Source organism: Trachypithecus francoisi, unplaced genomic scaffold (assembly GCF_009764315.1).
Source record: "Trachypithecus francoisi isolate TF-2019V2 unplaced genomic scaffold, Tfra_2.0 Lachesis_group15, whole genome shotgun sequence".
Lineage (NCBI taxonomy): Eukaryota > Metazoa > Chordata > Mammalia > Primates > Cercopithecidae > Trachypithecus > Trachypithecus francoisi.
The window spans coordinates 20,154,514-20,167,397 of NW_022681460.1; the positions used below are offsets into that span (position 1 = coordinate 20,154,514).

The 12,884-nt window shown below is 33.2% G+C and overlaps 1 non-coding gene across 1 annotated transcript; it reads right to left on the reverse strand.

Moving 5' to 3' along the window:
- Nucleotides 1–6,176: 6,176 nt before the first annotated feature.
- Nucleotides 6,177–6,283, reverse strand: LOC117098230. Its single transcript, XR_004443271.1, has one exon. It is a non-coding gene; the product is annotated as a U6 spliceosomal RNA (small nuclear RNA).
- Between the last annotated feature and the right edge of the window lie 6,601 nt (nt 6,284–12,884).

Consider the following 12,884-nt stretch of genomic DNA (forward strand, 5'->3'; position numbering starts at 1 on the left):
GAACATACTGAAAAATCTAAATGTGAGCTTAAACCAACGGCAGTAAACATAACTGTGTGTATTAATGCATTTAGTGTTGCTAAATACATGAGGCTGGGAAATTTATAAAGAAAACAGGTTTATTTATCTCACAATTCTAGTGACTGGAAAGTCCAAGAACATGACACCAGCATCTGCTTGGCTTTTGATGAGAGCCATGTGCTGCTATAAGACATGGCAGGAAAATGGAAAGGTGAGGGGTGTGAGCAAAGAGAGGTCCCAAAAAGGAGGAGGAAATATTTCTTTTATAACCCACTCTCCCAGTTAACAAATGCATTCTAGCAAGAGGGAGAACACACTTATTTCCAATGAGATAGCATTACTTCATTCGTATGGGAATTGCCTACGTGACACAAACAACTCTCACTAGGCTACACATCCCAACATGGTTACAGTGGCAATTAAATCTCAATATGAGTATTGGCAGGGTCAAATCACATTCAAACCATAGCAACTGTGACAATCTCAAGCTGATTTAGTTCCCAGTAGAAATATTAGATTTGCTATAATCTCTGATTATAGAAGCCAGGAAAAGAAGAAATGAATAGTAGAAAATAGAGAATGTCCAGGTACCATATATAGTTAATTTTGTGTTAGCTTGACTGGACCACAGGACCCACAGATTTGGTTAAACATTTTTTCTAGGTGTCTCTATGAGGGTATTTCTGGATGAGATTAACATATGAATTAATAGACTAAGGTAAAGCAGATTGCTATCCCCAGTGTGGGTGGGTCTCATTCAGCTCTTTTAAGGACAGAATAAAATTTAAAATGATGTAAGAAAGACTTTTCTCTCTCTCTGCCTTACTGTCCTGGACCTGAGATATTGGTCACTTCCAACATGGACTAGGAATGGAACTATATACCACTGACTACCCTGTATCTGGATTCTTCAGCTTCCTTAATTATGTGACCAATTCCTTATGATACACACATAGGCACATGCACACTTTCTATTAGTTCTGTTTCTCTGGAGAATCTTTACTGAGGCACTCTATATCTGATGGGTTAGCCACCATTGGCCAAGGAACAGCCTATCTCTGGAACAGGAAAACTAAAAATGGACAACGTATTGTTCTTTGTTGTCTTAAGCATAGGTATCTAAACCATTATGCAACTTGTAATAATACAATACACATATATCTATTTCCCCCTCACACACATAGTGCGGACTCACCAGGAATGAAATCATGTCTGGCAGTAAATGAAACAGAGTTATTCTATATGAATTATTGTAATAGAAGTTAATATTTACTTGAATATTTACCATGCGTGAGACTCTGAGCTAAACATTTTTATAATTATCATATTTGATTCTGCAAAATTCCTGCAAATACTACTATCATAATCTGCATCTTGCAGACGAGGCAACTAAAATTTAGAGAGGATAAGTAATGTCCATTTCATATCTGAGAAATAATATTCTTGGTCTTAAATTAAGTCTTGATAACTTTAAAGCAATTCTTTTAATTTAATATATACAGATAGAATGATACATAAATTTTGATTATTGGACTGAAACAGTGGCAGAGTGACCCAAGAGAACAAGACTTCTAGGATCACAGGATGTGCTGTTTACTACTTTTTATTCAACAAGCAACTCATATTAGTCTTCGGTTGGTAACATCTTGAATGTTTTAATCTCTATAAAGCTCTTGTAGGGCATAAATCATGAGTCCTTCACGTTATTCCCCATAGGGGCTACCACAGCTAGGAGGACAGAATGCTCTGGCTTTTCTATTGATAATTTTTTAAATTTACAATATTTGATATACAAGTATTCACATATTATACACTTTTAAATTTAGTTATGTGAAAATCCAAATGAAGTATATGAACACATTGATTATACAAATAGCAATTTCAAAACAACTTTTTTTTAAGATTAAGGTACAGGACAGATAGTAAAATAATTTTTCCTCCTGTTTTTGTTCCTAAACAACCTTTATTTACAATTCAAATATTTCCTATCTCTTACTTGCTCTTCCCTACACTGCCTATAAACAGCAAAATAGATAAATGAATAAATAAATAAATAAATTAGAGGAAAACAAGAGACAGAAGGGAAATGATGTTTACCATTTACCATTAAGAAAAAGTTATAAAAATAAAACCTTCCCCAAAAAAGGGGTTTGAGAAGCCATTTCCTTTCGCTCCAATCTCAAAAATTATTCATAAATAAAGTTCATTATCATCATGTGATTATCTAATAGTAAATACATTTAGGTGACTCTAATTTCCATTGATAAGGAATTATCTATATTCACATTTCTGTAACTTAGTTCATCTTCTCACCAATTCTAGTAATTGAAGAGATATTTCCTCAGTAAGTGAAGCATATGATCAGCTTCGTGAACTTTATTCTTCTTATAATTATTATGTTTCTCTCCACGAAAATAAAAAGTAGAATATATTCCATTGTCTGTAAGAGTAAAGTTGTAAAAGAATTTAAGGAAATAACTTTGGTAGTAATACATAAGCTTCTTGCTTCCAAATGGCAAGGGAGCTATGGGAGAATTGGAGAGGTGTTCTCATTTGCACAGTAAATACTGTAATTGTTTTTCCTGTAGGAATGGAAAGTATAATATATATGACGTGCATTTGCTAGCAATTTTCCCTTGGAAATTTAAACTTATCTTATTTGGATAAATATATTGTCCAGAATTTTACCAGTGACATTACTTGAATTACTCTATTCATAAAAACTACTAGCTAACAGATAACCTCAAAAACTGAGAAACATGACTTTACAAAAACTGTTAGTTATAAGGAAATGTATCACTTTTCAACAATTTTTAAAAAAACTCTGCATAGATATTTCCCTATAAAATAAATGTTTAAGTAACTAAAATAATTTTAATGTATTTCTAGTTATTCATCCCTAATGATAAAATTGTCCTCTTTGGGGAGAGGGGGAGACGTGGAATCCATCTTTTTAAATTCATTATAAAAACTATGTGCTTTATAATTTATATAAACCTGAAATTTTAAAATTACACAAGCCCATATTACTTAGGAACAGTAATATAAGATTTTTTTTTAACTTTTATATTAAGTTCAGGAGGTACATGTGTAGGTTTGTTATATTGGTAAACTCATGTCATGGAGGTTTGTTGCACAGATTATTTTGTCACCTCGGTATTAAGCCTAGTACCAATTAGTTATCTTTCTTGATCCTCTCCCTCCTTCCACCTTCCACCTTCCACCTTCTGATAGATTCCAGTGTCTGCTGTTCCCCTTTATACGTCTACGTGTCCTGAACATTTCACTTCCAATTAATAGTGAGAACAGGCAGTGTTTGATTTTTGCATTAGTTTGCTAAGGATAATAACCCCAGTGCCATCCATGTCCCTGCAAAGGACATGATTTCATTTTTTATGGCTGCATAGTATTCCATGGTGTATATATATCACACTTTCTTTATCCAGTACACCATTGATGGGCATTTAGGTTGATTCCATGTCTTTGCTATTGTAAATACTGCTGAGATGAACATGCACATTGCATGTGTCTTTATAATAGAATGATTTATATTCCTTTGGCTATATACTCAGTAATGAGATTACTGGGTAGTTTTATTTTTAGGCCTTCAAGGAATTGCCAAACTATTTTCTACAATAATTGAACTAATTTACACTCCTATCAACAGTTTTTAAGTGTTCCTTTTTCTCTGCAACCTCACTAGCACCTGTTATTTTTGACTTTTTAATAGTAGCCATTTTTACTGGTGTGAGATGTTTTCTCATTGTGGTTTTGGTTTGTGTTTCTCTAATGATCAGTGTTGGTCAGCTTTTTAAAATATGCTTATTTGTATGACTTCTTTTGAAAACTATCTGTTAATGTCCTCTGCCCACTTTTTAATGGGGTTGTTTGGTTTTCTTGTGAATTTATTTAAGTTTCTTGTAGATGTTGGATATTAGATCTTTGTCAGATGCATAGTTTGCAAAACTTTTCTCCCATTCTGTAGGCTTTCTGTTTAATAGTTTCTTTTGCTATGCAGGAGCTCTTTAGTTTAATTAGATCTATTTGTCAATTTTTGTTTTAGTTGCAATTGCTTTTGGTGTTTTTGTCATGAAATATTTGCCTGTTCCTGTGCCAAGAATGGTTTTGTCTAGGTAGTCTTTCAGAGATTACATAATTATGATTTACATTTAAATCTTTAATCAATCTTGAGTTGATTTTTGTATATGGTGTAAGGAAAGGGGTTAAGTATATGGTATAAAGAAAGGGGTCAATCTTCTGCATATGGCTAGCCAGTTATCTCAGCACCATTTATAGAGTAGAGAGTCCTTTCCCCATTGCTTGTTTTTGTCAGCTTTGTCAAAGGTCAGATGGTTGTAGTTGTGTGGTCTTATTTCTGGGCTTCCTATTCTTTTCCACTGGTCTGTGTGTCTGTTTTTGTACCAGTACCATACTGTTTTGGTTACTTTAACCCTGTAGTATAGTTTGAAGTTGGGTAGCATGATGTCTCCAGCTTTGTTCTTTTTGCTTAGGATTACACTGGCTATTTGAGCTTTTTTTTTGTTTGTTTCATATGAATTTTAAAATAGTTTTTTTCTTGCTCTGCAAATAATGTCTTTGATAATTTATTAAAAATAACATTGAATCTATGCATTGCTTTGGATTAGTATGGCCATTTTAATTATGTTGATTCTTCCTATCCATGAGCACAGAATATTTTCCACTTGTTTGTTTCTTTGATTTCTTTGGGTAGTGTTTTGTGGCTCTCCTTGAAGGGATCTTTCACCTCCATGGATATTTAGCTGTATTCCTAGGTATTTTATTCTTTTGTGGCAATTCTGAATGGGATTGTGTTCCTGATTTTGCTCTTGGCTTGTCTATTGTTGGTGTGTAGGAATGCTAGGGATTTTAGTGCATTTATTTTGTATCCTGAGACTTTGCTGAAGTTGTTTAAGTTTAAGGAGCTTTTGAGTCAAGACTATGGTGGTTTCTAGATATCAGATCATGTTGTCTGCAAACAGGGTTAGTTTGTCTTCCACTCTTCCTGTTTGAATGTCCTTTATTTCTTTCATTTGCCTGATTACTCTGGTCAGGACTTCCAATATTATGTTGAATAGCAGTGGAGAGAGAGGACATCCTTATAATGTGCTGGTTTTCAAAGGGGAATGCTTCCAACTTTTGCCCATTCAATATGATGTTGGCTGTGGGTTTGTCATAGATGGCTCTTATTATTTTGAGGTATGTTCCTTCAATACCTAGTTTGTTGACAGTTTTGCTTTTGTTTGTGTTGTTTTTGGTTTTTAGAGATAGAGTCTCACTCTGTTGCCCAGCCCAGAGTACAGTGGTGAGATCTTGGCTAATTGCAACCTCCACCTCCTGGGTTCAAGTGATTCTTATGCCTTAGTCTCCTGAGTAGCTGAGACTACTGGTGCACACCACCATGGACAGTTGTTGTTGTTATTATTATTATTGTATTTTCAGTAGAGATGGGGTTTCATCATGTTGCTCAGGGTGGTCTCTAACTCCCAGATTTAAGTGGCCCATCCACTTCAGCCTTCCAAAGTGCTGGGATCACAGGTGTTAGCCCCCACATCCGGCCAGTTTGTTGGGAGTTTTTAACTTGAAGGCATGTTGAATTTTACCGAAAGCCTTTTCTACATCTATTGAGATAATCATGTGGCTTTTGTCTTTAGTTCTATTTATTTATGTGATGAATTGCATTCATTGATTTGAGTATGTTCAATTAATCTTGCATCCCAGGGATAAAGCCTACTTGATTATGGTGGATAAGTTTTTTGATGTGCTGCTGGATTCAGTTTGCCAGCATTTTGTTGAGGATTTTTGCATCAATGATCATCAAGGATATTGGCCTAAAGATTTCTTTGTATGTGTGTGTCTCTGCCAGGTTTTCATATCATGATGATACTGGCCTCATAGAATGAGTTTTGGAGAAGGCCCTCCTCCTCAGTTTTTTGGAATAATATTAGTAGCAATGGTACAAGCTCTTTTGTGCACATCTGGTAGAATTTGGCTGTGAATCCATCTGGTCCTAGGCTTTTTATTTGGTTGGTAAGGTATTTATTACTGGTTTAATTTCAGAGCTATTATTGGTCTGTTTAGAGATTAAATTTCTTCTTGGTTCAGTCTTGGGAGGGTGTATGTCTCCAGAAGTTTATAAAAATATGGAACACTTCATGAATTTGCATGTCATCCTTGTGCAGGGGGCATGCTAATCTTCTCTGCATCTTTCTGATTTTATTATATGTGCTGCCAAAGTGAGCAGAGCAGATTTCAAAAGATAAGGACATACTGATTATTAGATACATTTGTTGGCTCAAGAAACTGTTATTCCAATCTTAGAGGTGTCCTATTTAAAGTTCATATGTAAAATATAATCTGAAGCATCTTAAAATCGTCTGGCTACTTTAAAAAATAATTTAAAATATCAGTCCTAATTACCAGACCAGTAGAAATAGGCATATAAGTGGCTAATATCTACTTGATGGATTAAGTTATTTTAGGATAAAAATTGTGTTGTTTTAAATGAGCTAGGCCACTGGTAGTAAACTGCATACCTATTTTGTTTTGCTAGTCTTTTGTCATTATGCACTTTAATTTTTACTTAACAATGGTGAAGAAAGCAATATATTACTTGTCAGCAGATGATGTTAACAAATGGTACTGAGACATATTAAATTATGAAATAAATATAAAATGATGTATTATAAAAATATTTATGTTTTATTTCTATGCTGGTGAAAGTTTGTAAAATGATTAACATTTATTTCTTAGCATGTTTTGTTTACAACTTTTTGCTACACTTGTATTAGAAACATGTAATGTCTTTTAATTTTACTGTTTGTTGTTAGTAATAGGTTCTCAAATATATGTGCCTCAAAGCAATATAATTTTGATTTTTGTTCAAGTATATTTCATTCACAGACTGACAGATACCTCTACTCATTGTAGTTGGTAACAAACCCAAGCAGATGGAGAATCCGCCATGTAAACTATATCCCTCTCTATGTCAGTCTCACAGAGGCAATTACATATTATTGGAAACAATATACAGAATTTATTTACCAGAATTACATGGAACCAGCACATACTTACAAAGGAGCCAGAAAATGCAATTCTACCCTTATTCCTGGAAGATATACAGGTGGAATTATTTTGGGGGCATCAAAATAGCTACTACATTGTTCATTATATTTTTTGTTGTAATAGCAATTTATATGTATTGTAAGTTAGCATAGTGTAGTGATTACAAGTATATATTCTAGAGCTTGAATACTGGATTTTAAATTGTGGCTCTGCCATTTAACTAGCTGTAAGTTCAACTATCTGTTTTTTAGTTTTCTCATCTGGGTATTTTGATATTTCTATAAAACATTATTTTGACTACTAAATATGGTAATAGGACTAAAACACTTAGAACTTTGCCTTGCAAGGAGACTCCTATAATTTTAGGAAATTTATCATAAATCCTACAAATCTAAGATTCACAGTTGGATTAGATCTAAGATTTAAATATACCTAGTGTGCAGAGTTAAGTAAATGGTCTTTCTCTTGAATGTTTGCGCATCTAGGATTCAAATAAAGATCTGAGGGAAAAATGTTCAACTGTGACCTTGTAGGGGACCAGTCTTACATAGGCAAATGTAGACTGACTAACCTTCTACTGCTGACAGGGATAAGGGAAAGTAGGGAAGAGAAGTTCAGACTCTGGCTCAGTAGCAAGGCTGCTTCCACAGCTTTTGGCAGGGGACTGAAATGAATGAGAGGTGAGGATTTCATTTTTTATTGCAAAGGTTGTAGGTAGTTTTCTGGTTCTGTCATGAAAGAAATACTTAAAGCAGTAACAGGATAAATTCTGATTAGCAATAACGAGGAAGAGTCTGTTATTGCATTTACATGGTTGATAAAGAGAATATTCATGAAATTACCACAGGGTATTGGTATTGGTCTACTTTGGGAAATGCTGTAAGTCTATAACATTTTCTTAAGTATACTCTTGGTGAGGACATATTCGTCATCTTGTAGGAAATTTGATTTCTTACCAAAACTAACGGTAATCATAATCTGGATGATTAAACATGGTAGTACCATTACAAAAGTAAGCGCAACTATGAAGTAATGGTACTAGAGTTCTATGGTTCACAAAACAATATGGTAGGCATTTCTTTAAACAAGTTTTTAAAAGTTTTATAGATAAGCAGAATAAATTCCTAACCTTATCTCTAAAAGTGAGCATTTGTTTGAAGATACAGATACAATAAAATGACAGCATTTTTCTTAAAATATAACATGCATATGTAATTCTATAGGTTCATATAGCAATTGTATATTTATTAACTAAATTATGATTTACAGAAGAATACTAAAGGGACTGAATATCTTGATTTGGCATAATAAACCCACACGGGTTTTTCAATTCACAATATGTATTGTGTAAACAGGTTTTATTGGGGAAAAAATCACATAGTATAAAGAGAAGGCACATGATTACTTGTTATTTTACGTCTATGACCAGGTCATCTGAAGAAGTTCTTACTGTTTATTTGTGACTAGATTCTCTGGCAAGCTACAAGCCTTCTTAGCACTGACACTGATTGTTTATTCTTCACTGCCTCCAAACATTTAAATAGGATAATATTGATAACAACAACAACAACAACAACAACAGTAAAAACAGCCCAATGAAGATTAAAAAAAATCCAATCAAATGATTCATTGTGGTGCTTAATACAGTGATATTTGTGTAGCAAAATATATGAATATTTAACTACTTCAACTACTAAGGACATATCAGTTGAGATCAGGTTTGCCATGAATGTCAAAAAAATTTTGCTTTAAAGTTTTTTGGATTTTTAATTAAATTTAATGAATTATGGATTTGAATTGCAGTTTTATTCTACAAGCCAAAAATAAGGAACATTCAGATACATTAACCTTAACTAAAGTGCTCACAAAATTCCCAATTTCATATCGTAAGGATCACATGAACGACTATTTTAAATGATTGGGCTTTTTTTTTTTTCATATCAATACTAGCCAATTTGGTGACATTTAGAAGGTGCCAAGAGTAAAAGATCAAGGTCAAACGTGCTCACAACAGTCAAAGAAATTGGTCACAAAATGTACAGCAAGAACTTCTTGTTCAGTGGACTGGGTCAAAGATACTAAATAGAGAAATATGGACCAAATGTTTAGTTCTAAATATTAATACTTAAACAATCCAAGCAGTTGTTTGCATTTGATTATTTTTGAACATTCAGAATGAATTTTTCATTTTCATCTGACTATCTAGTAGGACCAAAAAAAAAAAAAAATGAGTAAATACATGCATAGAGAAAAAAGTTAGTGAAGAATGCTTATTATAAACATGTATGTATATATGTATGCATGCATATATGTATTTAAAATGGTATTAATATTACTTGAAATTAATGAAATAAAATTAGAGAATGATTAATTTCAAGATCATGTTTAAAATTTGAGCATAAATGAGGAGGAAATAAAATTTAACTCCATAAAGCATGATCTTTCTCTTTATTTATTTATTTATTTATTTATATACTCATTCATATATTAATTTAGCCAAGTAATGTTTAATGGATGGTGGGGTTATAAAAATTAACATAATATAAAAACTGGATCTGCATTGCTCACAATCTTCAAGTCCTGAGCTACCCTTGCCTTTTCTCTATTGGCAAAGTGTACTTTCAATTAGTGAAATCATGGATGTCTTTAAATTTTGAGAGTAGGTTCTCTGTGGCTGGAAAGATACTTTCAATTTTGACCCTAGTTGTAAACTCAAGTAGTGTATCTGTGGCTTCACTTCCCTTTTCTCAGCAGTCTCCTTCCATTTACCTTGCATATAACATAGGAATTTGCCATTACTGTACTCACACAATAGTACAGTGTGTGTGGTATATCAGTCCGTTTTCACACTGCTACTGAGAACTACTTGATACTGGGTGACTTTTGAAGAAAAGAGGTTTAATTGACTCAGAGATCCCCAGGCTTAATAGGAAGCATGACTGGGAGGCCTCAGGAAACTTACAACCATGGCAGAAGGTGAAGTAGAAACAAGGCATATCTTACATGGCGACAGGAGAGTGAGAGCAAAGAGAAGTGCCACACTTTTAAACTATCAGATCCCATGAGAACTCACTCACTATCAGGAAAACAGCATGGGGAAAACTGCCACCATGTTCCAATCACCTCCCGTCATGTCCCTCCCTTGACATGTGGTGATTATTACAATTCAAGGCGAAATTTGGGTGGGACTGAACTACATCATGTAGTGAAAGAAATATGCATGTTTAAAGAAGCTCTTGGAGAAACTTAATTAAATCTTTACTTTTATTCTTATCTATCTCCTTCTGTACCATTTGGCTACCACATAGATTCTAAGGAATAATCTGTCCTTTGATGGGCAAAGACATTTAAGCTTAGGAACTAATTACCTTCTGCCAGTTAACAGATTTATCTTAAATTCCTTTGGAAATGGCGGAAAAAGTTAAACAGGAGGTTTTGAAGTTAACTAGAGCTTCAGCTTTGAAGTTCCTTAATGTTTTGTGCTGACACATTAACTTTTTCTTGATGGCATAGGTTGCTTTAAATCACTTACTAAAGAGTTTATTTGTCATTCTATTCTCCAGGAAACCATTTCTGGAGAATTTGAAGAGACTGTAATTTCATATTTCTTACAATTTATCAACTTTGAGTTGATTTTCTTTCTGCAGAAAGTAAAATAATTGAAGCATAACAGTACAATGCCATTGTCAATAGGAATATCAACATGATTTTGATTAAACTGGCTAAGAAAACCATTTTTAAAGTGATTTTTAAATTATAATTTGTGAGAAACAAGAAATATGTATATAAGATATGGCTAAAGTAATTAGAATGTCATCCTATCTAAATTAATGACATATACTGAATATACTAGGACACTTCCTCTGAGTAGCTATCAGTTCTTGTCACTGATCCCCCACCCCCACGGGACTTTTCCAGTGAGGAAACAAAAGTACCTGGGAATGCCTGGTATTGACCTGCACATCCTCAATTTTATTTGGCCCCGTCTCTGTCCCAGAGGCACAACCTTGTAGAGATGATCGAGCTTGCGTTTTGAAATACAAAGCTCTTAAAAATTATAGGAACTTGACTCCTTTGTTTATCATTTTGATAACATGTATCTTCCCTTTTGTAAAATACAGATAAAAATTTGTAAATTTGTTGCACATTCAGTGAATCAAGTATTGGTTCAACCAAGAGATATAATTCACAAAAAGAACCAAAGAGAAATTCTGTTACTGGAAGAATACAATACATGAAATTAAAAAGCACAAAAAAGAATGTCAATACCAGAATTTATCAAACAGAAGAAAGAATCTTTAAACTCAAAGGCAGGTCATTTAGACATATCCAATCAGGGGAGGGAAATAAAGAATGCAAAGGAATGAGGAAAGCCTACAGGATGTAGAAAAAAATTCAAAAAAGCTAACACTCACATCTCATAGAAGTTAGAGAATGAGAGGAGAGAGAAAGAGACAGGAAGCTTATTTAAGGAAATAAAAGTTGAAATCTTCCCAAATCTGGGGGAAGACATGAACATTCAAGTACTTCACATCTCAAGTCTCCCATCCCAGGTTCAACCCAAAGAAGACTCTAACAAGGCATATTTAAATTAAACTGTGAAAATCAAAGACAAAGAGAGAATCTCGAAATAAACAAGAGGAAAAAGTTTTCTCACATACAAAGGAATCTATGTGAGTTTATCCAGAGATTTTTTGGCAGAAACTTTACATGCCAGAAAAAAAGTGAAATGATATAGTGAAAGTGCTGAAAGAAAGGATCTGCCTACCAAAAGTATTTACATGGAAAATTTGCTCTTCAGAAATAAAAAGGGCAGTTAAATACTTCCCCAGACAAAAGCTGAGGGAATTCATCACTTCTAGATCTGCCTCACAAAAATGCTATAGAAAGTTATTCAAACTGAAACTAAGATGAGCAAAGTAGTAGCATGAAAGTATATGCAATTATAAAACTCACTGTTAAAATTACTATATAGTCAATCTTAGAATACTCTAAAACTGTAATGCTGGTGTGTAAATCCCTTGTCTCTCTAGTATAAAGCTCATCATTAAAATTAATATATAATCAATCTTAGAATACTCTTAATACTGTAATGCTGGTGTGTAAATCTCTTATCTGTCTAGTATAATGGTTAAAAGATGAAACTATTAAAACTGACTATAGCTATAAAAATTTGTTAAGAAATACACAATATTAAAAGATGTAAATTTTGACATAAAACATATAATGAAAGGGGAAGTAAAAGTGAAATTTTTGAATATGATCAAATTTGTTAGCAGATTAAAATAAACTGTTATAAGAGGTTTTATGTAAGCCTAATGGTAAACAGAAAGAAAACATCTATAGTAGATGAATAAAAGATAACGAGAGAAAAAGAACCAGAGACTATACAAAACAGCTAAAACAAAAAATGTTGAAGTGACAATAGTAAGTCCTTACCTAGAAAGTATTTCCATGAATGTGAATGAGCTAGAATTTTCAACCAAAGACATGGAGTGGATGGATGAATTTTAAAAACCTAACAATATGCTGCATACAAGAAAATTACTTCATCTTTAAGGACTGAAAATGAAAGGATAGAAAAAGTTTGTGAAAACCCAAAGAAAGCACGTGTATTTATAGTTGTAACAGACAAAATAGACTTTGAATTGAAAACTTTAAAAGGAGAAAAAAAGGTCATTATATAATGATAAAGGGTTCAATTTAACAAGAGAATATAACAATTATAAATATATATTATCTCAAATTGGATCACCTAAATGTATGAAGAAATATCAATG